The 27744-nt window shown below is 36.5% G+C and overlaps 1 protein-coding gene and 1 long non-coding RNA gene across 8 annotated transcripts in view; one reads left to right on the forward strand and one right to left on the reverse strand.

Moving 5' to 3' along the window:
- SYT1 (synaptotagmin 1) overlaps positions 1-27744 on the forward strand; it is a 728065-nt gene that overhangs the window by 460663 nt on the left and 239658 nt on the right. The window lies entirely within an intron of this gene.
- Positions 11391-27519, reverse strand: LOC140534425 (uncharacterized). Its single transcript, XR_011977295.1, has 4 exons — positions 27463-27519; positions 26682-26799; positions 12321-12464; positions 11391-11431 (listed from the first exon to the last, which is right to left on the reverse strand). It is a non-coding gene; the product is annotated as an uncharacterized lncRNA (long non-coding RNA).

Below are 27744 nucleotides of genomic sequence, written 5' to 3' on the forward strand. Positions count from 1 at the left end.
GGCATGATCTTTTCATCTTGGAACAGTTCGACCATAATACCAAAAGGGAGATTAGAGAAGTCAAGTTGCCCTTTTCCCTTTTCTATCTTGCAGTTCTGTAGCCCCTGCCATTCCCCATCCCATCCCGAGTTGCCTCTCCTTCCCCTGCATTTTATAGGTTATTTTGTGGTTATTTTGTTAGGAAAAGTACATATTCTCAGAATAAATGCTTTGTTCTAAAGAATTGTATGAAGATAAGTGTATTTTCAGCAATCTTTAGCGAAAGATTATGGTTTTTTGAATGTCACAAGAACCTAATCCCTGTTACCCATAGGTTCAGTGTATCAACATTCACATTTTTTTTTTACTTTTGCACTGTTTTCTAGGGTTACCCCCTCAAAAGTTTAGAATTGATTGTAGATAGATTGCTTGGGCAGTAGTCTGGAAGACCTGTGTGTGGGTCCTGCTTGCGGCTTTACTAGTTGTGTGGCCATGGGAAATTCACTTAAATTCTCCGAATCTGTGTTTCTTCATTTCCAAAAAGGAGATCATAACACCTCTAGTATCTGGCTTTCATGTTGGTTGTAAGGTTTACATTAGATGATATAATTTTTGTAAATTTTAAAGCATTGTATATATTGGTTATTATTATTAGATATTAGAATAATTGCACCAACAGTAATCACAAGGGCGTATATGATCATAATATGAGTATATGCTTGTTTTCTCTCTCTCATATGCTTTCTCTCTCTTGCTCTGTCTACCCCCCTTTCTTTCTCTCCCTTTCCCCCCCCCTGTTTTTCCCTCTCCCTCTCTTCCTCTGTCTCACTCCATCTCTTCCCCTCCCTCCCTTCCTCCCCCTACTCTCTTTCTCTCTCTCTCTCTGTCTTTCTCTCCCTTTCCCTCTCTCCTTCCCTCCCTTCCTCCTTCCTTCCCCCTCTCTCCCTCTTTTCTTCCCTCCTCTCTTACTCCTTCCCTCCCTCTCTCTTTTTCTCTTCCTTCCTCTCTTTCTCCCTACCCTCCCCTCACACAAACACATACACACACACAATAATTCAACAAGGTCAATAGTGGTATACAACCCCTTTGCATCACTTGACTAAGAACTATTTCATAACTAGGAATAAAGATAGGCACTAGACACCAGATCTACAATTTCCCTAGTGTAGGAAATTTCCAGCAGTCTCTCTCTACCAATGCAGATCCTTCTCTTGCAAGTTTTATAGTTTCATAGAGATGCCCAGAGAACTAAGAGTGATTTGCTCCAAAGCTACACAGCCAGTGTGCTTGAAAGATGCAATCTCACAGTGTATGGAACATTGCAGGTATTTAACTTATGTTTAATGATTGGTTCATATTGATTGATGTGATTGGAACCCAGGCCTCCCTAACTCCAAGACCAACTCTCTAATTATTGCCTTTATGTACCTTCCCTAAAATTTTCATTTCCTCTAGTACCTAATGTGATATAGAAAGTTTATGCTAAGTTGAGAGGTTGACCTTACTAATATGTGAACTCTGATGTGATTTAAGAGATCTTGTTTATAATCTGTCTACTCCCAAATACATCCTTCACTGGCCTTTCATAATGTCAGGTTTAACATAATGGGAAATAAATGTCCAGAGCATAGAATTGTGGAGAATGAGGAACCCTTTGAATGCTCTTCTGCTCAGTCGATGAACAAGTCAGCCATTTTTCAACAGGACAGCACAAGAAAAAGAATGTTCTATGATTAAAGGTGTCCTGTCACTCTTCTGTCCCCATAGAGCAAATAGATAGCATGTATCTTCCATTTACCACAAGCTTCCCCTTTGGCTTGTTGCCTTTTGCAGAGAGCCAAAGATATAATATGAGCCAGTAAGTACAATCTGTCACCTAAGGATGAGTAGAAGCATACTATTCTTTTACAACTACTGTCTCTTAAAGCATAGCACTGCTTCTTGGCATGAAAATCTCATTCCCACGCTGAGTATATAATGATCCAATGTGGAGGAAGGCAAGAAAAAAAGTGATAATTCACAAAGTAGATGGATTGACTCCCCATCATGAAGTAAACAACTTTTGCAGGACATTATTAAGAACTGTGAGGCTGTCTACAGGATACCACCGAATGTAAGTGAATCATGAGGTTCAGTCACAGCAGGATGCTATGCACCCACCTACACAGTGACAGTCAATCATTTGGTGCTTATTGAGTAATGTCCCTTCCAACTCTAATGATTTATTATTCTGCAATTCCATAAACTCACTCAAGGACTCTGTATAACATTCTACCAAGTGTTATAAGTATGTAGAGGATGTAGAAGACAAAGAATCTTAAAGACCTTAAAAATACATGAAGAATTTATTTTGAGGAGGAAGGAGGTTTCCTTAAGCTTGTAAGGATCTGCTTTGGGAGGAGAGGATGGAAAAAGGTTATTCTGTCTTTGAACTAAAGTAGAACTTGCTAATGAGGACAACGTCCCTGTTCCATCCCTTTCTGGGTCAATTAGCCTGACTCTATGAGCACAGGTCACAAAACCCACCCAGGGTCCCACAAATGCATATCATTGCTTATCAGGTAATAAAGTCAGGGAGCAGAATTGTGGGAAAGAAAAAAGATTAAAAAGATCAGAGAATCACTGTTTGGATTGGGATGGTAGTTGAATAGGAGGGTGATAACTGATAATAGGGGGAAAAATATTCTAATTATGACTCTTGTCTGCCAAGGAAGGTTACTTTTAGACTTGAGAGGGCTCATCTGGGAATTAAAAACAAGATAAGAAAGGAGTTGCTTTATATGTGTTCAAGTTCCTTTGTCCAAAGGGCAAAGCTACTGAAAGCAATGGGAAATGTGATTCCTTTGTCACCACCAGGAGTATCTGAATGATTCTCAAAAACAAGAGACTTATCATAGGTCCTGAGAGGAGCAAGCATTATTCCATTTTTGTCAGCAAAGGGAAGAAAATGTGATCTGTAAACCATAGGTCAGTGAGCTTGATTTAGATTCCTGGTAAAACTGTAGAAAGTATTGTTAAAGAGAGGTTTTTAGATTGTAAGTTCCTCCGCTAGAGAGCAAGTTCCTGTCTTTTGCCTCTTTTGTATCCAAAGTGCCTGGCACATAGTAGATGCTTAATAAAGATTGATTGATTGATTAACCATTAAGAATAGGATGCAATGATCACAAAAACCAATATGTTTCATCCAGAACAAGTCGTACCAAACTAACCTTACTTCCTTTTTTCAAAAGATTGCTAATCCGAGAGATCTGTTGTAAATGAAATAGACATAGACTTTAGCACAACATTTGACAGAGAATTTCATACTATTCCTGTTGAAAAGACAGATGTGGATTAGATGATAATAAAATTATATTCAGAGCAGATTGGCTAGACTGAAGTTGTAAGATGATTCAAATGTCACTGTAGAAGGAGTTCCAAGGACATGTGTTTGATCCTGTGCTAGTCGATACATTTGGACAAAACATGCTTATAAAATTTACAGGCAAGAAGTCATGGGGAGGGATAGCTAACACACTAGATGACTGAGTCATGGAAATCAATATGCTAAAATACTGGAATGCATCTAATAAGACTGAATCTGCCAGGGATAAATGTTTTGACTCACACTTGAGTTTTAAAATTTGACTTTTAGAGACAAGATTGAAGCATGGCTGGAGAACAGTTTATCTGAAAAAGTCTGGAAGTTTTGGTGGAAAGCAATCTCAATATCATTCAACTGCATGGTATAGAAGCCAGACAAAGCATATGCAATCTTGGGACACAGCTTCTAGGAAAAAAAGAGTCCCCAAAAAAGAGTTCTCTGCCCTGGTTAAGACTACATCTGGATTATTACATTCAGTTTGGGGCACTGTATTTTAAAAAGGATATTGACAATCTAGATAATATCCATAGGAGGGCAATCATGCGGAAGGGACTTGTGTACATTGTGTTTAGGTTAAAAAAAAGAAGATGGGGAGGAAGGGGGCAGGGAAAGGAATAGTAGCTGTCATCTAGCATCTGAAGGGCTACCCTATGGAAGGCAGATCAGATTTGTTCAGTTTGTCCCACAGGTGAGGAGCAGGAGCATAGCAGAAGTGATAAAGTAGCACATTTAAGGTTGCTGTTAAACTTATTAATAATCAGATTTATCCAAAAGTGGAGCAAGCTACCTTGAAAGCTAATACTTTCCCTCTCCTTGAAGGTTTGTAAGCAAAAACTAGGTGACTGTTTGTTAGGTATGTTGAGAACTAGGCAACAGTGAGATTTCTTCAAATCCTGAAATTCTGGGATTCTTTGACCTTCAGCTTTATAGCAAATTCATCAGGGTGGAAAAATATTTCAAAATATATTCCCTACTGATGGGGGGAAGAGGGGTTGTTTGCAGTTATTAACATCATTGTCTTAGTCAAAGACAGAATATCAATAGGTTATAGAAAAGGTATAACTTGTGTGTAGTGGACAGTAAACGGTTTACCTTGCTAAGGTCAGGAAGAAATGAGGAATGAAATTGTTCAGATGAGCGAAAGTGGATAACGAACAATTCCACAGTTAAGTTCTATGCAAAAAGAAAGACAACCTAGGGTACAGGAAGAAGGAAGAGGGAATTACATGATGTCGCAGAAGAATTATTTTAGCAACTATATAAAGATGGGAGCATAATTTGAAGGACTTGAGATCAGCTGGAAAGTTATTGTAATAACATTATAATTTACAATGATTAAATGAGAAAGGTTTTTTGTAAATCTTAAAGCACAATACAAATCTTAGCTATTATTAGTTATTATTAAGCCTGAGAAGAATGAGGGTTTGGCTTAGGCATATAGTAGGGGCTTACTAAATGTTGATTGATTGGAGTGATCATTCTAACATTGAGCAGAGGCTGTAAAGCTAAGAAGTACAGAGAAAGACTGTAGGACTTGTACTGGAGGTTGAATAGGAGGTGGGGAGATGAAAGTTAATTTAAAAATTATTCCAAGAGTGCAAACAAAAAAGGTGCCACGATGATGGTGATGTTATCAGTAAGGACAAAGTTAGGAACATCCCTGTTTGCAGCGAGGAATGAAGTTAAGGAGTTCTGTCTTGGCTATGTCAAGTCTTTAGATGCAGGAGACATCCAAAAGGAATAACCCTATCAGACAAGAAGTGATTTAATACTGAGAGGTCTTTGTGATGAAGATACACATTTTCCACGGTATAGAAGTGGTATTTGATTGAATTAACTAAAACAAATGAATAATTGAATGGTTGAACTGGTTGAATTCTGGCTGAACCTCAGCATTTTCCACTGACTAGTGAATCAGGAAGCCTACCTCTGATCTGCAGCAGCTGTGGGAACCTCATCCATGATCCCAAAGTTGAGCTGTTCCAAAGAAAATGAGACCACTCCAAGTAAACTTTTAAATAGCTTTTGTTAAAATAAAGACAGCAGAAGAGAATATACTTGAACTGAAGCATTCTTTTGTTCAAGCCTTTTGCCCAAATTCACAATCTCATTCACCTCTCCTCTCTGCCTCTCATCACACCCCAATCAGAACTCTACTCCAAAAATTCAATCCAGCAATGATTTAATAAGTGTTTTCTATGTCTTTTGTCTTTGTATCTTCACCTTTAAGCAACATGCTAACGTAGAGTAAGACATATAATAATGGGAGTTTGGTGCTACTTTTATCCCCATTTGGCAGATGAGAAAATTGAGGCAAACAGGGGTTGGGTGACTTGCCCAGAGTCACACAGCTAGTAAGTATTTGAGGCTGAATTTGAACTTAGATCTTCCTGACATAAGGCTTGGTGCTACATCCAATTGCACCACCTACAGCCCTCACTAGATGCTGTCAATTGACTGATGTGCAAAGCATTGTGCTGAATGAGAGGGAAAAGAAGACAAGGTAGGGGAGAGACAATCAGTTACTACCTTCTGCTGGTAAATGTTGATGGCTGAAACCTCCCTAGTTATCTTGGGATTTACTGGTTAGATTTCTTTCTTAAAGACCAGGCCTTAAACCCAATTCACTTAGGCTCTCATTGATTGGATAGTAATGTGGCCCTGCCCAAGCACCATTTAATGGATACTATTTGGGGTCCTTCTTGCTCAGAGTGAATGTAAATAGTACCTGTTTCTTTTTTGACCAGCAACCCTGAGGGTCTTCCCCTCCCAGTTTTATTTTTGTCTTTTGGATTAAAGGGGCCATTTCCAATGGGCATTGCCTCACTCAGAGTGAGACTTCAGAAAGTCCTTAGCTTAAAAAGGCCAAGGTGTCCCTGTATCCTAGGCCAGCTCCCAACATTCTGATCTGTATCTGGCCACTGGACCCAGATGACTCTGGAGGAGAAAGTAAGACTGGTAACTTTACACAGCCCTGCCTCACTTAAATCCATTTCATTTGCAAGTCATGTCATCACCTTGCCTGATGTCATGGTCTCCTCAAGAATGAAGGACAAACCACACAATTCTGCTGGAAGAGACTGGTTATCCTAACCTACAGGGAAATATTCTGCACTAAACTCTTCTTTGGAAACATTTCTAGCCTACTGTTTGAAGACTGAGGGTGACCTTTAGCCCACTAGGGAAGTGTTCTAAAGGTTAAGGTAAATCAGTATTTAAAAACCAGTCATTCTTTTTTATATAAGTAAAGGCCCTGGCAGTCAGGCCAACATGCCATTTCCCATTCAGTCAATTTAATTGAACTCCACAGTCTTCTGAAAGAGTATGTAATTTCTAATTGGATCCTTTTCTATTCTTACCTACTTTTCCCTTCCCCCTCCAAGATAAATGAGATGATTACATAAAGCCTTACCGCATTTAATGTAACCTGAGGACCTCTAAGCTTTGCCTTGCACGCCACCATTGAAATCTTAGGATGTTACCATGTACATTGAGGCTGCAGATGTCTTTTCTGTGTTATTTAATTCAATTAGAGTGAGCTTCCTAAGAATAGTGACTATCCCTTTTTTTAATTTGCATCTCTGGCACTTAGTACAGTGCTTAGGTACACAGTAAGCACTTAATAAATACTTTTCTCATTCACATTCAATCAGCTCAGATCTATAGGACCACAGCTAAATAAATTGTTTGGTTTTAGCCTAACTCTAATCTCTTGATTTCATCTCTTTTTTGCTTGACCTTTGGATCCCAGATGCAACCCTATTAGCTAGAAGATGGAGGTAGCTGAGTTTTAGGTGTAGCGATACAAATACTGTACAACCCTCATTGGGTACCTCTTTGCATAGGTATAGATGACGATGTAAATACATATTAGTTCTTATTATCTGAAAGTAATTCAATTGCAACTTACTTAAATGGAAGTATTTTCTAAGCCCCAGAAGATTTAATGATATTAGTTAGCACGTGTATAGTGCTTATTTGCAGAGTGTTTCACAAATACTCTTATTTGATCCTCACAACAACCCTGGGAGGCTGCTTCTGTATTACCCCCATTTTACAGATGAAGAACCTGAGACAAACCGAGGTTAAGGGACTTGCTGGGGTCCTACAGCTGGTAAGTGTCTGAGACCAGATTTGAACTTGGGTCTTGATGACTTCAGTTCTAGTGTTCTATCCACTGCGCCACTTAGCTAAATCTAGTATTTTAACTTTTAAATCAGCTCTACCAGAACAAAAATATTAATGAATCCCTGAATACTCAAGTGCATAGATGAGCATTTTTTAAGAAATCTCTATCCAAACATTCAAAGTAGTGACTCAGTGTAGAGCCATTGAATTGATCCTAGCCCTGTTGCTTAATGTGAAGAAATCCTCCCATCACCTTTGAAGAGGAAAGACCCAAGATAAAAATTTGATTTAAGCAAAAATTCTCATTGAGAAGACTTGAAAGGGAGACCAAGTTTGATCCCGGATAGTACTTATCTGAGCAAGAAAAAGTTGGTTGAATCAAATCAGGGCTCTTTATGACAGCATAAGAATTAAACAGTCACCAGTCATAAAACACTCAGTTCAACTGTCAGATAGTGGTAGGAAAAAAGTCTAATAATGAGCAGTGAGACTATTGTCTTTGTATGGCCAGTACTGGTCTGAATGGGTGCATTTTTCAGTCACTAAATGTTAGGAATCATGCATGTAGGTTCTCAGGATCTAGTACTGCACTTATACATTCATTCCCTTGTCACCTCCCCCCCCCCCCCTTCCCCAGGGAAGCTGGATTTAAGTAGTTCAAAAGAACCTAGCTCAGGCATTATTTATTTATTTGTTTGTTATTTCATAATAGACTTTTTTGTATTGATGAAAGATTTCCACCTAAGTTTTGGTTTGGCTAAAAGTTTTTTCTCATAAAACATGAACTGTGAATGGGCACATGCTAATTATTCATATATGGGTAGTTAGGTGGTGCAGTGGATAGAATGCTAGCCCTGGAGTCAGGAAGACTGTTCAAAAGTGGCCTCAGACTCTTACTAACTATGTGACCTTAAGCAAGTTACTTAACTCTGTTTGCCTCAATTTCCTCATCTGTAAAATGTGCTGGAGAAGGAAATGGCAAACCACTCCACTATCTTTCCCAAGAAAACTGCAAATGAGGTCACAAAGTGTCAGACATGACTGAAACAGCTCTATAATAACAACAATTATTCATGAGTACCATCTCTCCAAAAAGCTTTTGTTTTCCAATTTTGGAAGCAGCCATTGGAATCTCATGCCTTTCTATAAGGCATTCAGGAGTGGAAACACAGGCGCACAAACAAATTTCAATGATCACAACATACGAAGATGGTCTTCTATGCTAGTGATATAGACATCCTATCAAAAGGGAAAGAATGCTATATGATTGAGAATAGACTGAGATGAAATCTTTTCGCTAGTCTCTTGCAGCAGATAAAGTAGAATTCTGAATAGGCATCTGGAGCCTCATTATTAGATGGGCACCTAGTAATTTAATGTACATTGAAGCACCTTAAGAGAGCGAAGGCTAGATTGGGGATTAATTATTTCAGACTATAATTATCCCAACTTTATGCAGTTCCTGAGTTAAAAATGTATTCCTAGAACGCAGAATGAATAATTTTACGTTGTTCCTTCAAGGTATGGGAAGAGAAAATGCTTACCAAAGATAATGATGGTTTCATTCTGGAGTCCTCAAATACAATAGATCTAAGATAAAAGAAACAATTTGCAGCTTTGAAAGCCTGGAATGTGGAGGAGAAAAAAAAGCTAAAGCCAGATTGCTGTCCTTTCTTTTCGCAATGTAATCATCTGAGGACAGAAAAACAGGAAAACAAATCCACCATTGAGATGAAGGCTTTCATTACTATTACTGGTCATTCCAATTTTGTAAGAGCACAATATATAGGATATTGGGATGTGAACTCTTTCAGTGTTTAAAAAGAAAGACTCAAATAAGGAAGCCAGGGCTTTGTTGGCTAGAAGAATCCTACAGCTGCAGAAACTGGTTTTTAATATATCTGGGGAAATTATTAAAAATTTCTGCTATTCTGCTTCCTCTAGAATAGCTTTTGAAAATTATTGCACTGTGACCCTCTCAAGCACAAATTTTCTGCTCCCGTCATTTTTTCCAGGCTCTTTATGCTGAATTTGGGAGAGTTCTACCAAATAGTTGAAGAAGTCCATTAATGGGAAAACACATTTTTTCTCATGACTACTTTCCAAGGACTTTTAAAAGGGTCAGTAGCCTACACAGATGGTTTTGAACCACACAGTTCAATCTATTCTTAACTCTCCTAAGGTGCTTTAGTGATTTGAAGTGAGTACCTAAAAGTCTCATTCTACTTCCTATCCCTAATGTGAAAACTAAAAATGCCACACTTCTAAATCTGCAATTCACATTTAATGGGTGATCATCCTAAATGTGTCCCTCATCTTTGTGGATCTTAAACCAACATTATTAAACCTGTATGACAATAGCAAAAAACGTGTTGGGTACTGAGTTTGGGGATCCTAAGAAAAAATTTTAAAAAAAAATTCATATCCTCAATGAGCTTATATCCTACTAAAAATAATAAAGGACTATATCATCCCTGAGGAATAACTATAGATCATTGGAACTGGGAGCGACCTTAGGGTTCATTTGGTCCAATTTCCTCATTTTATTATTTTTTTTACTAGACTCACAGAGGGCAAAATAGAATTCTCAGTATACATCCCTAGTCTCATTATTCCAAATGTACCCAGTGATTTAATGGAAAGATAACATGAGGAAGGAGTACTAATTTAAAATGAGAAAACTGAAACTCAGAAGGTGAAGTAGTTTCCCCAGTGCCATATAAGCTTTAGTTAATAGACTTGGGGTTCAAATTCTCTCCATTACTGCACAATCCCACCTAAGAAATAGTTCTTTTAAAAAAAGATAGAAAGAAAACCTGCTACTTTAAAATGCTTTCCCATTCCAAGCTAGAAACCCACATCACTAACAAAAAACAAAATTAGTCTCTAGCTGCTTGTCTACTATGTCTCTGTGGACATCACTGTAAAAATACACGTGCATGCAAAGTAAAAAAGCAAATGAATAAATCTGTTTGAAAAGTGACGTAACAGATATTGAGATCTACCTATTAGAATTCTGTTTTAGCTGAAACTTAAGGAAATGTGTTGGAGTCTTAAAAGAGAAAGCATGTCATCATCCATTCCCCTTCACCACTACCCCTAATAAAGGGCTTACAAAGTTGTCATTTTTCAGTCATATCCAACTCTCCCTGATGCTATTTGGGGTTTTCTTGGCAAAGATTCTGAAGTGGTTTGCCATTCCCTACCCCAGCTCATTTTTCAGGTGAGCAAGATTAAATGACTTGTCCAAGGTTACACAGCTAGTAAGTATCTAAGGCTGGATGTGAACTCAGGTAAGATGAGTCTTCCTTACTCCAGGTCTGGGACCTCTATCTGATGCACTACTTAGCTAACACTTAAATGAGACAGCAAATCATCTTCCATCTCCTTACACCACCATTCCCAATAAAGTCTTTGGAAAGAGATTTTTGCAAATCACAGTCTTTGAGCTTTTCAAAAAGTGATCCACATGCTACTTTAAGATTATTGACTGGCTCCTCAGGTAGCCCTGAGCCTGAATTTGATGATTAGCAAACCATTACTGAGGTCAAATGATGTTCTGGTCTTGCAGCTAATACAAAGCAAATCTATTTATCACCTTCCCAGGGGTTATTGCTTTGAGGTCATGTTTCTGGTGCAGAACAAACAAAAACCAGGAATCTATCATCATTATCCCTACTATAGCAATACTGTTAAGTGAACCAAGAAAGAAAAGCATCTTAACTATTAACCTGAAATACCTTCTGGAAATGGATTTTTGTATCTGTATCCTCCTGATGCACTGGGTTATAGCTTGAGAGGTGAAAATCTCTTGCTTTGCACAGTAGATCAGAGGAGTGGGAAAGAAGCCAAGTTCAATGTTTTAAGATACATCACAAAGACATCTGAATCTTTCCTTTTGATACTTGACATTTCATTTCCCCAAAGGTAGTGTTATATAACAGGAGGAAGCCCCAACTTCTTTAAGAAAAAAAAACAAAAAGAAACCAGAATTAAGCAGTTAATGTGATAGCAACCTTAGCGCTGAAAAAAAAAAGGAAAGATTTCCCACTCCCAGATGCATGCCAACTCCAAGTGTCTTTGTTTCTAATTGCATGCCTATAATATGCAGAGTTAAGAAATATTTGAAAAAGAACAATGATACTGATCACTTGCTTTTTACAGGCTGGTAATCACAGAATTAAATTGTAAAAAAGTTTTATTTGGCATCCCCACCTAATCTACTTAAACAGAGATGCCTTGGTTGGGGGAAAGAGGTAAAGGATTCTGTGACTTCATCTATGCCAAATGGCCATTCTTTTAACTGAGGCAAACCGTTGGTGATGAATTGTAAAATGGCACACAAAGCCTGAATTTCCATTTATCTAAAATGGGTCTTAGTAAGGCAGTATTACTTGATTATGATATGATTTTGAAGTTGGAGGGAAGCTATTTTTATAATTATACATCAAAGATTGTGCTGTGATGTATGCATAGGGTCTCTTAAGAATTAACGGGCTATCCCAACAGAGATGTGATAGATTCAGGATGCATGACAGGACTGATTTTGGAAGTGGCCAGTTGCTTGACTCTGCATATTTGTTATATAAGGATTCAATTTTTTTTTTCCATTGGGGAAGGGGTGGTAAGAGAGAGAGAAAATAAATGCTTGTTCATCGAAAAAAACTTTTTTGCAATTTGACCTCCTCCATGCCCATCCTTCCTCCCCTCCCCAACAATAATAATAATAGGGAATTTTTAAAGGAAATGATTTGGAGGTTTAGAGAGACAAAAGGTACTAACTTAATCCAAAGAAAATCTGGGCTCTCTGGATATAAAATCAGCAAAATTGCAAGCATGTATTTGTTACCCTAATGTTATGATCCGTGCTTTTCCTTTTCTTCTATTCTCTTATCATCACCAAACTGTTTCTTTTCTTTAACCCTTTAAAGCTTTCTTTTCTTTTATATTTTTTTCTTGGTTTCTCAGGTCACAATAAGTGTTCCACCTGTTTCTGTAAGGAAATAAAATTCAAAACTCTGGGTTTAGGACAACAAAATATTTTCCTCATTTTGGATTTTACAAAAATGATGACTACTCTGTTCAAATTATTAACTGATATTGATCAACCACTAAATTGAGGAGACGTATATGTCTGGTAGGTTCATAACTTAAACTAGACAGATGCCCTTCAGCTCCCATCAACAAATAATTATAAGATAATTTGAAGAGGGAAAAAACATTAGCAGCTAGTGAGGATTCACGGGAATCCCCGAAATCATCCTGGAGATTCTAAGGGAGAGAAGGGAGGAGGGAGGACATTCAGGTGAGTGGAGCGACTTGTCCAATGGTAGGGCAAGATAAAATGGCAAGTTCACAGAACAACAAATAGATTAGTTAAGTTGAAACACAAAATGAATAAAGGAAAATATTGGGAAATGTCTATAAAGGTAAGCTGTCGTAAGTACCAAGCTGAAGATAGAGGCTAGATCTCTAATTTCATTCACATAGAGAACTCCCATGTAAAAAACTCTATCCACCAATGCAGGTTTGCATCTTCTCCACTTTTTATAGTCTTAGAGAGATGCCTAAAGCATTGAAAAGTTAAGTAACTTATCCAGGGTCACCTAGCCAATATGTGACCAAGGCAGAATTTGAACCCAGAACTTCCTATTTGTGTACAACTGGAAACTCCTTCAAGGCAGGATTGTTTTGATATCTTCGGGCCATTCCTTCACACATAGTAGTCAGTCTTATAAATATTGTTCTTGTTGGTCAGTCATGTTCAGTTCTTCATAACCTCATGCATTATATTATCCATGGGATTTTCTTGGAAAAGATACAGGAGTGCTTTGCCATTTCCTTCTCCAGTGGATTAAGACAAGCAGACATTAAGTGACTCGCCCAGTCACATAACTAATAAGTGTCTGAAGATGGATTTTAACTCAGATCTTCCTGACTCCAGACCCAGCACTCTATCCTCTGAGCCATCTAACTGAGCTCCTAGGCAAACAGAGGTTAAGTGACTTGCCCAAGGTCACATGGCTAGTAAGTGTCTGAGGTCAGATTTGGACTCAGATCTTCCTCTCTGCATCCACTGTGACATCTAGCTGCCTATTATATAGTATAAGGTTATATAATATGAGAAATGTTAATTTATATCAGTTAGTCTTCTGTAAAAAAAAAACAGATCAAAACAATGCTCAATTTAAATTTCAAAAAACTTTTTTCTTTTCTTTTTGGAAAGTTTTCCTTCTTTATCTCCAATTTTAACTTAGGTACATTCAAGTGTAACAGTTTCTTGACAGAATGTAGTATGGAGCCTATCATCTGTCCTCTAGAACTCATTGGATTTTGATCAATTTCATTTGGGTCTATTTGAAATTGAAGGTAGACTTTTTAGATAATGACATTCCTTGATTTGTTGAAGTTAAAACACATCCTTAAGGTTTTGAAGTTAGAGGTTGTTTGCAGCTTTATTCAATTCAATGAATTTTAAGTCTTTGCTCTTGCTTTTTTGGACTTAATAGGGTAAACAAAAGCACTGTCATATTTATTCTGCATCAGAGAAGATATTAGCTTTGCCGTCAACTTCAAGCCTACACAAAAATGCCAAAGCAGTCAAGGACATGGAGCTCATCACAAATATACTTCCTTTGTTACCAAGTTTTCAGTAAAAGCCACAGGAAAAACAAAATCCAGCCAAGCACCATTTTGAGGAAAAGTCATTTTTACAGAAACATCAAGTGTATGAAATGGAAGCTGACTCTGAAATTTGAATATTCAAATCTACCAGAATATTCCAAAGGTTGTAGCAATTCTCAGTTTCCTTGCCAGTCCAAATGTACTTTAAAGTAAGGCAATTGTGTGGATATAGGATGGATTTTCTTTTAAAAACTCTCAAGTTCAGAGAAGTATTAGAAGACTTAAATGAATTGACACAGGATGAAGTCAACAGAACTGTAAATATAGACCATAATTACAGAAACAAAAATGTAAAACACAAAATCAATCTAAATGTATAATTATAATGTCTAAGCTTGGCCCCAGATGAGAGTTGAGAAAATTTATCTCCACCCTCCCTTTATAGAAATTTTGACTCCAAGACTAAAAGCAACCTGCTGAAAAGATTCCACTTATTCTCTTTGTCCTTTAACAATTTGGATAGGATGGTAGAGACTGTACTTGAGATTTCACTGGTATAGGAAACTGCTAGGTGAGAAAAGTTCATCTACCAATTCCAGTCAGCAATTTATCTGCGATATATAATATTAGAGATTTGTCTGAAGCATTGAGAGGTTAAATGATTTACCCAATGTCACACATCCAGAATGTCTCATAAACAAGATGTGAACACAAGTTTTCCTGGATTCAAGGCTGGTTCTCTATCCTTGATGTGACAGGGAGGAACATATTTGAATATAAATATGATAAAATAAAACACATAAAAAATCCAAAAGAAGATGGTTCTTCAAACTCCTCAATTTATGGAAGGAGAATTGATAGGATTTAGCAGCTAATTTGATGTGGAAAGTAGAGAAAGAGAATGAAGAATCAGTAGGAATGCTGATGTTAAGCCTAAATGACTTGGAAGAAAGTGATGCCCCCAAAATAAATTGGTACATTTGAAGGAAGGGTAGATTCGGAGAGGATGATGATGAAGTTAGTTTTTGATATGTTCAGTTTTTTAATTGTGTAAATGAAATCCAGGTCCAGCATGCAATTGGGGATGTGGAATGGAGGTCAGAGGAGAAGTTGGGAATGATAACATAAGATTTGGGACTTTACTGCATAAAGGGACATGGTAATAAGTCCACAGAAAATGGAGAGAGAAGAGAGATAAAAAAAAGAGAACACACACCAAGTGAATGGAAAGGAGGAGGCTGAATCTAGAAAAGAAGAGATTTAGGAAGAAGGGTTAGATGAGTGAGAGGAAAATCAAAAGGGAGTCATGTCCCTGAAGTCACGTGAGAATATCTAAGGGAGGTGAGTGATTGATTATCTTCTGTCAAATGTTGCAGAAAATCCAGGAAGAAGAGGATGGAAAAAGACTCATTTGTTTGTAGAATTTAATTGAATTCAATTTCTAAAAATCTCTATTTTCATTTGTTAAAATTAGATAATTAATCAATTGATTCATGTACCAAACCCTGCTATAATTTAAGTAAACAGTCCCCTGTGTGTTTAAAACCTAAGCTACCTGTGTATCCTTCAGATGTTAATGAATCATTGATTTCTGGTGTTTTCATCATTACAGGAATGAAGATTTTTCTGCAAGGAAAATTAATGATTCTGGTTGGCTATAAGAGTCCTTAGTTCTCTTTATTTCTTTTGTACTCATAACCTATTTTGTCTTATCTTGTCTTCTTTTGTTTTGTTTTCTATAGTTGAGATTTTGCCTAGAGAACTGCAAAATCTCTTTAACTGGCCAGAATCTATTCAAAAAAGCTTCTCCAATCTAACAACACCAACTTCTGGACTTTTTTGCTAATATTTGCTAACTGTAGGCTTAAGCATCTGTTAATACATGATTTATTTGGGGTTGGTCAGTATTTGTATATGTGTATGTGTGTGTGGCATGTGTGTGTATGTATATACTTTCCAAAAGTAATGGACTGAAAGCCATGAAGTTGCAACACTAGTAGGTTAAAAATTATGTAAATAAATAGAATATACTAGTATGGAAGGAATGGCGAGGGGAGTATTGAATGAAAGAGCAATATAGAGAGAGGAAATGTTGGGTTTATGAGATTTGGGGCAGAAAGGGATCCTGGAAATCTTTTATTCCAGCACATTCTTTTTTTATAGATGAAGAAACCAGGGTCCCAAGATCATTTGACTTGTCCAATACTGGGATTAATTAGAGGAGCAGAATTGAAGGTGGTAAAAACAATTCTTAGCCTAATATATCTGGTTATTTCACTAGCTCAGAGCATATTGACAATGAGGTCAAAGGTGTGTGTTGAACTAACTATATTAAAGAAAGTCTTCATTCTGACCTCATGGAAATAGACTACATGGAATAATCATAGCCTATCTGCCTTGCAAGTAAAACATGCTAGTCTTAAGAAAGCCTGGCCAAAGAACTGTCCTTGCTCCTAGTTAAATCCATCATCCCAATTTTGAAAACACTGTACATGAAGATAGGTGAGTCAGTCATCTTTCTATACAAAGGACAATAATAGCTAGTTACTTCTAATAAAATGAAAAGAACAGTTTCTGGAGTAAGGAAATATGCCCTTCTGAATTACCAGTGATCTTTCCTTACCAAATCTAATGTCCTCTTACCTTCCCACAATCTCCTTGACCTCTCTCTAAGGACAACTTTCAAGCTCTCTCCAACTTTAAAATTATGAACAACCCATTCCTTCTTTATACTCTCTCATCTCTGTGTTTTTGTCACAATGTTCCTTCCTAACTTTTTTCCAACCTATCTGAATGCTCCTCTTCAGTCTCTGTTGCTTAACGGTTAAGCCCTTAACTGTAGATGTACCCCTTTCCTCTCACTTGATGATCTTATTAATTCCCATGGATTTACTTAGCATCTCTATGCAGATGAATCTCAGATCCATGTATCCAACCCTAGCCTCTTGCTTAATTAAGCTTCCATCCCATATCACCCTCTTTCTATTAAATATTTCAAATTGAATGTCCCAGAGGCATCTGAAGATACTCAAAACAGAACTCATTTTCCTAATACATTCCCCTATTCCCTTTCCAAACTTTCATATTACTCTTGAGGACACCACTATCCTTCCTCCAGGTTTGCCCTGTGAGCAACAACCTCAGCTTCTCACTTAGCTCACATAGCCAGTCAGATGCCAAATATTGGCATTTCTACCCTTGAAACATACCTTCATTCATTCCCCTCTGCTCACATAGCCACCACCCTAATTCAGTCTCTCACCACCTCTCTCAATTGCCAGTTTGATCAAATAGAAATCCCTCAACTTGAGTTCTTCACAGCTTGGTCTCTTTCTGCCTTTCCAATTCCTTTTTTTTTAATTTATGAAATAAAACAAGCAAGGCCATAACAGTACAATTAAAAAAAGATGATTACTTATTAAACTTTATGAAAAAAGATACTATCTGCATCCAGAGAAAGAGCTGAGAAATAGATGTCTAGAATAATTTAACATATATATGATATACATAATTATCATATGTATGTAATTAGACACTGCTTGCTTTTATTTTTAAGGGAGGAGCTCTAGCAGCACATGTGACACAGTGGATAGAGTGCTAGGCCTGGAGTCAGGAAGACCTGAGTTCAACTTCAGCCTCAGACGTTTACCCGCTGTGTGGCCCTGTTTGCCTCAGTTTGCTCATCTGCAAAATGGGCTAGAGAAGGAAATAGCAAACCACTCAATATATTTGCCAAGAAAATACCAAAGGGGTCACAAAAAGTTGGACACAACTGAAAACAATTGAACAACAAAAATAACACAAGAAAATAGTGTTAGAGGCAGGAAGTTTTCCCTGGCAGAGGGGATGTGCACTCTACAAGATTATGATTCTTGAAGTGAATTTTCTGGCTTACCTATCTTTTTTTCCTTCTAGTTCCTATCTCCTTCCTCATCTCAATCTTTAATTAAAAAAAAACCAAAAAGCCAAGTTCTTGTTTTCCTGTTGATGAGCACAGATTGACTCCTGACACAGAAGGATTAATGAACACCAGTCCATGGGTCTCTGTTTGATCTTCTTTCATTTCAAAAGCATTATGGAGATAAGCCTCAGTTATGAAATTTGAAGTAGCTCAGAAATATTTGCTAAAATATGATAATTATCTATTATAATGTTCAATGAATTTTAATCAGCAACAAGTATCAGAACAAAAATACCTGTCATACTCCCTTCCAGAGAATGTCTGGACTTACTGACCCTAAAGGACTCTAAATACTACAATATTTTCATACCAACCATTTCCCAGAGGAAAAAAACATACAGAATAAATGAAACAACCTTTTCAGTTGAATTCCCTTTGTATTTGTCAAGAAAGTACTTTAGTTATTATGCTGTCTTAGAACAATCACATGAAATTTTCAGTTTATTTTCTATTTGTGCTGTGATTCAAGTGACTAAAACCACTACCAAAAAATATGTCTCTTTCTAAACTTTTATTTTGAAGATTAATGAACAAATATAAAAGAAAATAAAAAGATTTTGCCCATTAGGATATGTTGGTTAGTTTGAGTTTATCTAAAAACTAACAAAAAAATTTGTGATGACTATTATTTATGCAAAAGTAGAAATTAGAAGGGAAATGAATATATATTCATGTATACATACAAACATATATGTGTGTGTGTGTAGATGTATGTGTATATGAATGGTATACCTGAGCAGTTAGGTAGTGCAGTGATAGAGCTTCAGGTCTAGAGTCAGTAAAACCTGAGCTCAGATCTGGTCTCAGGCATTTATTTCCCAGGAGGAAACTATTTACTATCTCCTATTTCTGCTAGAGGGCAGATAAATGGTACAGTAAATGGAGCACTGGGCTTGGAATTAGGAAGACTCATCTTCATGAGTTCAAATCTAGACTCAGATACTTACTATGGGACCCTAGACAAGTCACTTAGCCCAGTTCATCATCTGTAAAATGAGCTGGAGAAGGAAATGGCAAACCACTCTGGTATTATTGCTGTAAAACCCCAAGTGGTCTCTCAAAGAAAGAGTCTGAAACAACTGAACAACATATGATATACATAGATACAGCTATATCTACATGCATACTGGTCTGCTTATTTTTATTTGACCAGGACCTGTGATTTCCTTGGTATAGAGCACTTGTTTCCAATTCAAGTAGAAATGTTTCAGTTGTTTCAGTTGTATTTAATTCTTCATGACCCCATTTGGAATTTTCTTTTCAAACATATTTCAGACAGAAATAGGGACCACCAAATCATACTTAAGTATCTGTCCAGGCAGCATATTCACTTAGAAAACCATGTATTAACATTATCTGTATTTTATGTATTTTGTTAAATATTTCCCACTATTTTAAATTGGTTCATCTGTACTTGAGAGTGTTGTGAGTCACATGGGATGATACTTCTGGTAAAAAAAACTCCCCCTATCAATGAAGATTGGAATCTATATCCTGTAAGTCTAAAAAAGTTGTCTAGGGCCCTCAGAGGTTAAGTGACTTGCTTAGGGTCACAAAACCTGAATTTCTTTACTTGAACCCTATGCACATTGGGTTTCACATCTGTGTAATTCTTGGCATACCTTATTTCATCGGATCCTCCCACCCCCCACCCTGTAATGCGGGTAGAACAAGCAAGCATCTTTGTCCTTATTTTGTATATGAGGCAGTCAAGACCTGGAGAAGAAGTCAAAGTGCTGAAGGTGACCCAACTGGTTAAGCCATAGGGCTATACTGGGAGCTAAGCTTTCATACAAATCTACTGTTCTTTCCTTTGCATCAAGATGTGTGCTATAGTACTTTAATGAGTAAAGTACTAGACTAAAAGTCAGGCTACCCCAAGTTATCCAGTCTTTACCATTAATTCCAGGTGACTTTGAATGGGCATTTAGCCACACTGTGCCTCAGTTTCTCCATTTGTAATAAAAGATACTACTAGTATTGATTCTGAGTCCAATAAGTCAAAAAGTAATTTGAATTCTCTGGAAGAAATGAAACCTTTGAGGTTATTGCTAATGTAATCGATGACAAAAAAAAATGTAATTGATGACAAAAAAAAAATCAAGGATGCAGCATCATTTAAATTGATATTTAAATAACAAATTACTATTCCAGATAGTTTGCCAGTCACATGGCTAATTGTTTTTCAAATTTTTCATGCAACCAGGGGAAAAAATGGTTATATCCTTTTCATTCATGATATTTCTCTTCTAGAATGAGTATTTATAAGAAAAACACTTCCCTAGGCCAGTAGAGAAATTGTCAAAAATCTCCACATGCCTTTATCTTTATGACTGCTTAACAATACTCAGCTTGGATTATTAGGGGTAGGTTGACATCATAATTACCAAAAATAAAAGCAGGTCATTTTGTTTTATTCATTTCCATGATTATCCCAATTTTAACATTCTAATGCTGACTGCATTGTTTGCCTAACATAAAGCTAAACAGTTGTGGGCTAGCCTCACTTCAAAGGGCTGTTACTTAATGGAAAAGATAAAAAGAATTTGATGGCTTAAATTCTTATTATGTATGCGAGAATAGCTTGAGTACAACTAAAACACATTCCCTTTTGATTTCCAGACAGATTTCTTTATTTTCGAAGGTTAAGCTGACATTTTGAAATGTTTTTAAGGAAAGTGCTTTGGAAGGAGGGAAAGAAGTTTTACATATAAAATAGCTAGGTTATTTTTTTTATCAAAGATTTTTAAGAAAGTTTTTCAGACATTTTTCACCATTTCAAGGTTAGAAAGTTTAATGGGGGAGTCGGTAATAAATGAATGGTACTTTAGAAAGCAACTTACTTGTAGGAAAAGAATAGAAGCTTTATTTTTTTAAAGTTAAACAAACCTAGGTTGGCATATTTTCACAACTAGATTTCCTACAAGAGTAATGGTATTATTGTGTATTTGTTCCCCAAATCAGAGATTTTGAGCTAGAAAAGAACCCGAGAGATCATCTAATCCCACCCGTACATTTTACAATTGAGAAATGGGATATCCAGAGATTTAGTGATTTATTCATGATCCCATGGCTAGTAAGTGCCAGGGATTAGATTGGAACTCACATCTCTCCTGACTCTTGAACTTTCTACCACACACTATATTTATGGCCTTGCTCTCTTGAACATAGTAAATAAGGGGTTCTTAACCTGGCATTCATGGACCCACAGGGAATGTGAAAAGATTTCAAGAGGTCTCTGAACTTGGAAGGGGAAAATAATTACATCTTTATTTTCATCAACATTTCATTAAAATTTAACATTTCCATCAATTATGAATTTTTTTAAAAATTCTCATAAGGAGTCTACTTCCTCAGGTGGCCAAATAACTAAAAAGATCGTAAAGCCTTACAACAAATGCTTTTAAAAGCATTGAATGAATGAGAATATCACTGAATAAAACTGAATCAGCAAACAGATGGATAAACAGTTGCCATATTCAATACTTTATACATTTTTGACATTTTAGCCAATGTCATAAAGGGGTTTGAAGAAACTGTCTACCTAAATCAAAATACAAGAACGTAATTTCACCGTAATTGGATCAAGCACTTTACATGAAAGCACTTTTCTAATTTTGAGATCTTCAAATATAAAACCAAGACTTGACTAAAGGTAAATTTTGCTTCTTATTTTTAAAAATGCAACAACAAAGAAATATCTTTCAGCACTGTGGTAAGAAATCAAATCGAGAGAGAGAGAGACTCACTACCAATTCCATAGGATAAATGGATTTCCCTTTAACCTTGAAATTGCATTGTCCACAACATGATTGAAAATGCCTTCGAACTTGCAATATGCCTTGGAAGTGATCAGTTCCTTGAATGTCCATCACCTCTGCAAACTCACCTGGCATTGCTTTATGCTGACAAATGCCCTTTTTCTGTAAGCCTGCAAACATCCAAGCTTCTCAGCTAACTCCATAGCCTTATCTAAATCCATGGAAAGTTGTCTTGCGGCTTATCTTTGACTAAAGCCCAAACATCATTTTTCTTGTCAAATTTCAGGCATTTCAGCTTCGTGAGGATTTGAATGCTTTAGCCTTATCGTTTAAAACAGACTTTTAGGGTGGCCATATTTAGAACAATTACATTATTTCATTAGTTATATATGCAGATAAGATGGTTTTCAGTTAGGCAAGTTTTCTTAGCCAAGAATGATCCTTTAATTCTCCCAAAAACATCAATAATCTTCTTCACAGGCTCTTCTGCAGGGGACTGTGAATTTTAATAGCTCAGTGAGAGCCCAAGCCATATGAATAGACAAAGAAATTTGAACATGTACTCAGGAAAGCATGAATATCACTTTGTGTCTTTTTGATGAGTCACAGTTATATAATGATCATACAGATGTTTATTTGCCAGTTAGGCAAAATATTCAGGAATTAGACCAGTTTAATAAAACTCTTTTGAAAAAAACTTTTGTAAGATACAAGAAAATGTAAAATTCCAAGGGCAGGTGCATAATTAATACTGTTAAATCAGACTGAATGGAATTTTCCCCTATTTTCCGGAAGGAGCTGTCCACTGAGGAAACTGCATTGAATTAAACTGAATTGAATTATTACCAGTGTAACTATATGGGACAGGGCAGGGGGAGATAAAAAGAAATTAAAGAATTTGTTTTTAAATAGATAGATTTTAAATAAATACATATATTAAACTTTGGAGTAGCTAGGTGGCACAGTGCATAGAGTGCTAGTCTTGGAGCCAAGATGACCTGAATTCAGATTTGACCTCAGACACTTAATAGCTGATGACTCTAGGCAAAGCATTTAACCATGTTTGCCTCAGTTTCTTCATCTCTCAAATGAGCTGAAGAAGGAAATGGAAAACTACTCCAGTATCATTGCCAAGAAAACCCCAAATGGGGTCTACTACCTTCCAATTGTGCTTCAGTTTGTCAACATTCTTTACAAAATGGAGTCCTTAGAACTGAACACAAGTTTAATCATGTTTCTCCCATTGTGTTGTATTCCTTTAAAAAAAAAATAGTGTTTTCTTCTGATTTTACGTTGCAAACATTTACAAACTACTCCCACTTCCTGAGGGGACAGCTAAGTGGCATCATAGTGCACAGAGTGCCAGGCCTAAAGTCAGGAAGATTCATCTTTGCGAATTCAAATCTGGCCTAAGAATTTTACTAACTGTGTGACCCTGGGCAAGTCATTTAACCCTGTTTGCTTCAGTTTTATCATCTGGAAGATGAGCTAGAGAAGGAAATGGCAAATCACTCTAGTATCTTAGCCAAGAAAACCCCAAACAGAGTCATGAAGACTCAGATACAATTGAAAATGACTAAAAACAGTAAACTCACCTCCTGTGGCATTTCTCATAGCAAAATTTTGAAATTAAGTAAAATTAATACTATAGTGACATTATCTGAAAATATAAACAGCATTTCACACCAGTATTACTCCCCCCACCCTTCTATTTTAAAAAAGTTAACAAAAGCCTATTTTTTCTCCTCCATACTCTGTTTAAAAAAAATGAAAGAAAAAAATTTCTTGCAACAAATAATAGTAAAGCAAAACAAATTTCCTTGGTTTATGAAAATATATGTCTCAATCTATATTCTAATTCCATCACCTCTCTGTAATGTAAGGCATGCTTCATCATCCATGCTCTGAAATCATGAATGGTCATTGCATTAATCATAGTTCTTACAACTTTCAAAGTTGTGATTTTTTTCTCAAATTGGTCTCCTGGTTCTACCCATTTTATTCATGAGTTTCTAAAAGTTTTCAAATGCCTTATTTTTATGACATTGATCTCATAGCATAAATTGTTCTCCTGTACTCATATCAGTCTGCATCAGTTTATAATTAATCTTTCCATGACTTTTTTTTTAAATCATTTGTTTTCTCATTTCTTATTGTGCAATAGTTATGGCATAAGAATGTAATAGTTAATTTTTTAAAATTCAATTAATGGTTTACGTTAAGTTTCATCTTATGAGATTTGGTTCCTCATCCTAACCTACTGAAATCCTGTTGGGTCCTGACCCTGTCAATCCAACATATTAGCTATCTGCACCAGCTTTATGTCATCTTTGGTTTCACAGATTTACCAACTCTGCCTTCATCCAAGTCACAGTTATAATTTCTGAATAGCACAAGGTCAGGGGCAGATCCCAAGGACACTGCAGTAGAGGCTTGGTTCCACATTGATAATCACCTCTTAATTAATGTCTTCTCTTAGGTATCAAACCAGATATCAAATCCTTTTAATGACCAGTGTTGTCTAGCCCATATTTCTCTATGTTGCACAAGAATAGGATTTTGTCCAATGATTTGCATTGGACAATGGAACTGAGATCCAGTTGTAACATGTCTCCAGCATACTAGAACTCTGAAAGGGAAAGTCATTTCACTTTTATGAAACACATCTGTAAAATGGGAGCAATATGCGCTACTAACTTTCAAGGTTTTTTCTTAAGAAAATGCTAAAAGTTCTACATAAAATTGAGGTATGGTTTTTTAAAATATACGAAGAGCTCTATTCTAAGCATTTCAAATGATAGAGAAAGTGTGAAACATAGTTCTCTTGCCTATAAGAAGCTCTAAATATATTTTAAGCATTAAGCATCAGGCATAAACAAAAACAGAAAGCCAGGCACATAAAGCCAAAATGAAATTAAGTGCCAATAATTAATACAGACAACAAAGTTTACAGGGGTATTCATGGGAGTCTTCATAGATCTTGAAGGATAAACAGGAATCTCATAGGCAGAAAAAGTAGGAGAGAGTCTTTCAGGCACGGAAAACAGTATGCACAAAGTCAAAGAAAAAGTCAATACATGAGACAAATAGAAAGCAGACAGATGTATTTACTGTAGTGAGCAATAAGGAACCCAGCATGGTATATTTGAAAGAGTACTAGATTTGGAATCTGAAATCCTAGGTTCTAAACCCATGTTCTTGCAGTTATTGGGCAGGTGACTATCTGCCCCACAGTTTCCTCATCATTAAAAGGTGACTGGACAAAGTGATCTCTAAGGTTCCTTCCAGCTTTAAATCCTATGACCTCGAGTAAAATAAATTAGGGGCAGACCAAGGTTTGAATGAATTAGTTGTAAAAAAAAAAAAATAATAATTAGGGGGATAAAGGATATTAAATGTTAGGCTGAGGAATTTGAATTTTGTTGGTAGCCATAGGAAGATTTTGGGTGGAAGAATGACACAGAACTGGTGTTTTAGGAAAATTCATTTTGTGCATGTTAAAGAATATGGTGTCCCCCCAAATAGAGAGTCAGTTTCCTGAGGAAAAGGGTGGTTCTGTCTGTATGCTTTTATCCCCAACTTCTTCTAACTCAATGTTTTGTACATAGTAAACACTCAGTGTACATTGAATTGAATTAAAAGAAAACTGGGGAATATTCCAAAAATCCCTTTAACAATTGAAGAATTAAGCGAAAAATATTTTAACTAGAAGAATTGCATTGAAAATAAGGAAGGAATGGTTGAATGGAAGGCATATCATGAAGGAAGGCTTGCTTTCCCTTCTACTCTAAATACCTAAAATCCTTACAGCCTATACCACATAATTATTATATAGCTTGTATACATCAAATTACAGAAGCATAGAATGCTAGAGTTGGAAGGGACCTTAGGAAATTGACATGAACCTAGAACATAAAAAATGTCTGAACTGGGAGGGGCTGTAGAACATAAAATGGTAGAACAGAGAATGCTTAGACATAAAATGTTAGACTTAGCACCTTAGAATGTAGAAAGTGGGAATTCAAAAGGACTTTAGTACATAGAATGACAAAACTAGAAAAGCTCATTTGAGTCTTAATACCCTTCTTTAGCAAATAGGTAAACTGGGAGAGAGGGAATGATGTGCCTGGGGTCTCCAGGTACTGCTTTTTCCATGTTTATTCATTAATTTTTCTTGTACTAAACATCATCCTAGAGAAATTATAAGTTTCTTGAGGGTACAGTTCACAGATGAACAAATTATTATGCATTACTATACTAATATGCGTAAAGGCGTTTGGCAAATATTTAAAGAACTCTATAAAACTAGCTATTAGCAAGCACTCTGAATGTTGAGAATATGATCAACAAATATCTGTTGAATGTATGAGTAAATAAATACATGAACTAGTGAATGAATGAATGAGAATTCCCCCCAGGGATTAATGGAATATATATTCAGTGTTATACCAGAGACAGGGAAAACTCCAAAGCACCTAAAGGCCAAGAATCATAAGTAAATTTTTAGGACTTTTTTAGGCTGTTTAGGGAAATCTTTCATTTGATCTGTTAACTAGTTGTTAGTCTTTTAGTCTGTGCTTATTTTGCATTTAATTCAGATCCTGGATTTAGTATGATTTTGCCAGAGATGGCTAATGAGTATGTTAGCCCACATACTTCCAGATTCATTCCCATTTGCATCTTGTCATTTGGTTATGGCTTTTAAAATGCAAGGTCTGATTTTTGGGGGAAGTCCATTTTCATAGAACTACTGTCACAAATGTGCCTTTTAGGCAAATATCCCTAATCATCCTCACAGTCATTGCTGCTGAACACAGAATGTACCAAAATTCTCCTGATAGTTAATGTCAAAATAGTTCTTTACATATTGATAAGCTGCTCCTCCCTCCTGCTCATCCTCTGCACCTTCCATCTGTGTTCCATGTTCTGGAAATGGGCGCTTGTTATTTGTGTAACAAGCAGATGTCAATGAGCTTCACTATCTACAAGGGAGAAGAAAAGATATTGATATTTCATTAAATGGGTGAGATTCATCTTGCTCCAGTGCTGAGACACTAACTAATATGTCAAAATATAGGCATGTTAGAGGTAAGAAATATCCTGTTGATGCTGGATTTCTATTCTGATTATATTGAACCTGTCACTTTGCCTCCCTTTGAGGTTTCCTCATGAAAAATTCTGTGTAAACACAGAGAGTTACAAACCATCCTTTCCAGGTCCAGATAATATAACTCCTATTGGGAAGGTCTTTTGACTTTAAAGTCATTTGAAAGGGAAGGTATTTGATAGCTAATTCAGAACTGTCCTTGTAAAAGACAATGAAGGAAGAAATAAAAGTTAATCAAGCTTGTCCTGGACGAGAACCATAACTTCACTTAGAGTAGGCACACTCACTGTGGGACCAACCCAGAAACCAGGATATTGAAGCATCTGGATTGGTGTAGCAATTAAATTGGGAAAGGACAGAGAAGTGAGAGCTTCTTTCATTAAGAATTTACATGTCTATAGAGAACCATTTTTGAAATCAAGAGGACTTGAATTTGAATCCTACCTCAGACATTTACTACCTGTATGACCCTGGGCAAGTCACAACCCAAATTGCCTTCAAAACACAAAACTAAACTTAAAAAAAAGTATTTACATACTTATTCAATAAGAATTTCCCCTTCCTCTTGTTCCTTCCCTCTGTGGTCGTATCCTTTGCAAAACTTCCAATAAAGAACCTTTGTGACTCATTACACTGGCCCTATGACCTCATTGGTAACCCAGGTTTCACTCTGTTCAAGAGCCTTCACTGGCTCCCTACTGCTTCCATGTAAAAATGCAGATTCCTTGTTTTAGCACTGAAAACCCTCTAGCATCTAGGTCCTACTTACTTTTTAAGCATCATTTACATTATTTCCCTTCATGCTCTCCATATTACATTC

This window comes from Notamacropus eugenii, chromosome 3 (genome assembly GCF_028372415.1).
Source record: "Notamacropus eugenii isolate mMacEug1 chromosome 3, mMacEug1.pri_v2, whole genome shotgun sequence".
Taxonomy (NCBI): domain Eukaryota; kingdom Metazoa; phylum Chordata; class Mammalia; order Diprotodontia; family Macropodidae; genus Notamacropus; species Notamacropus eugenii.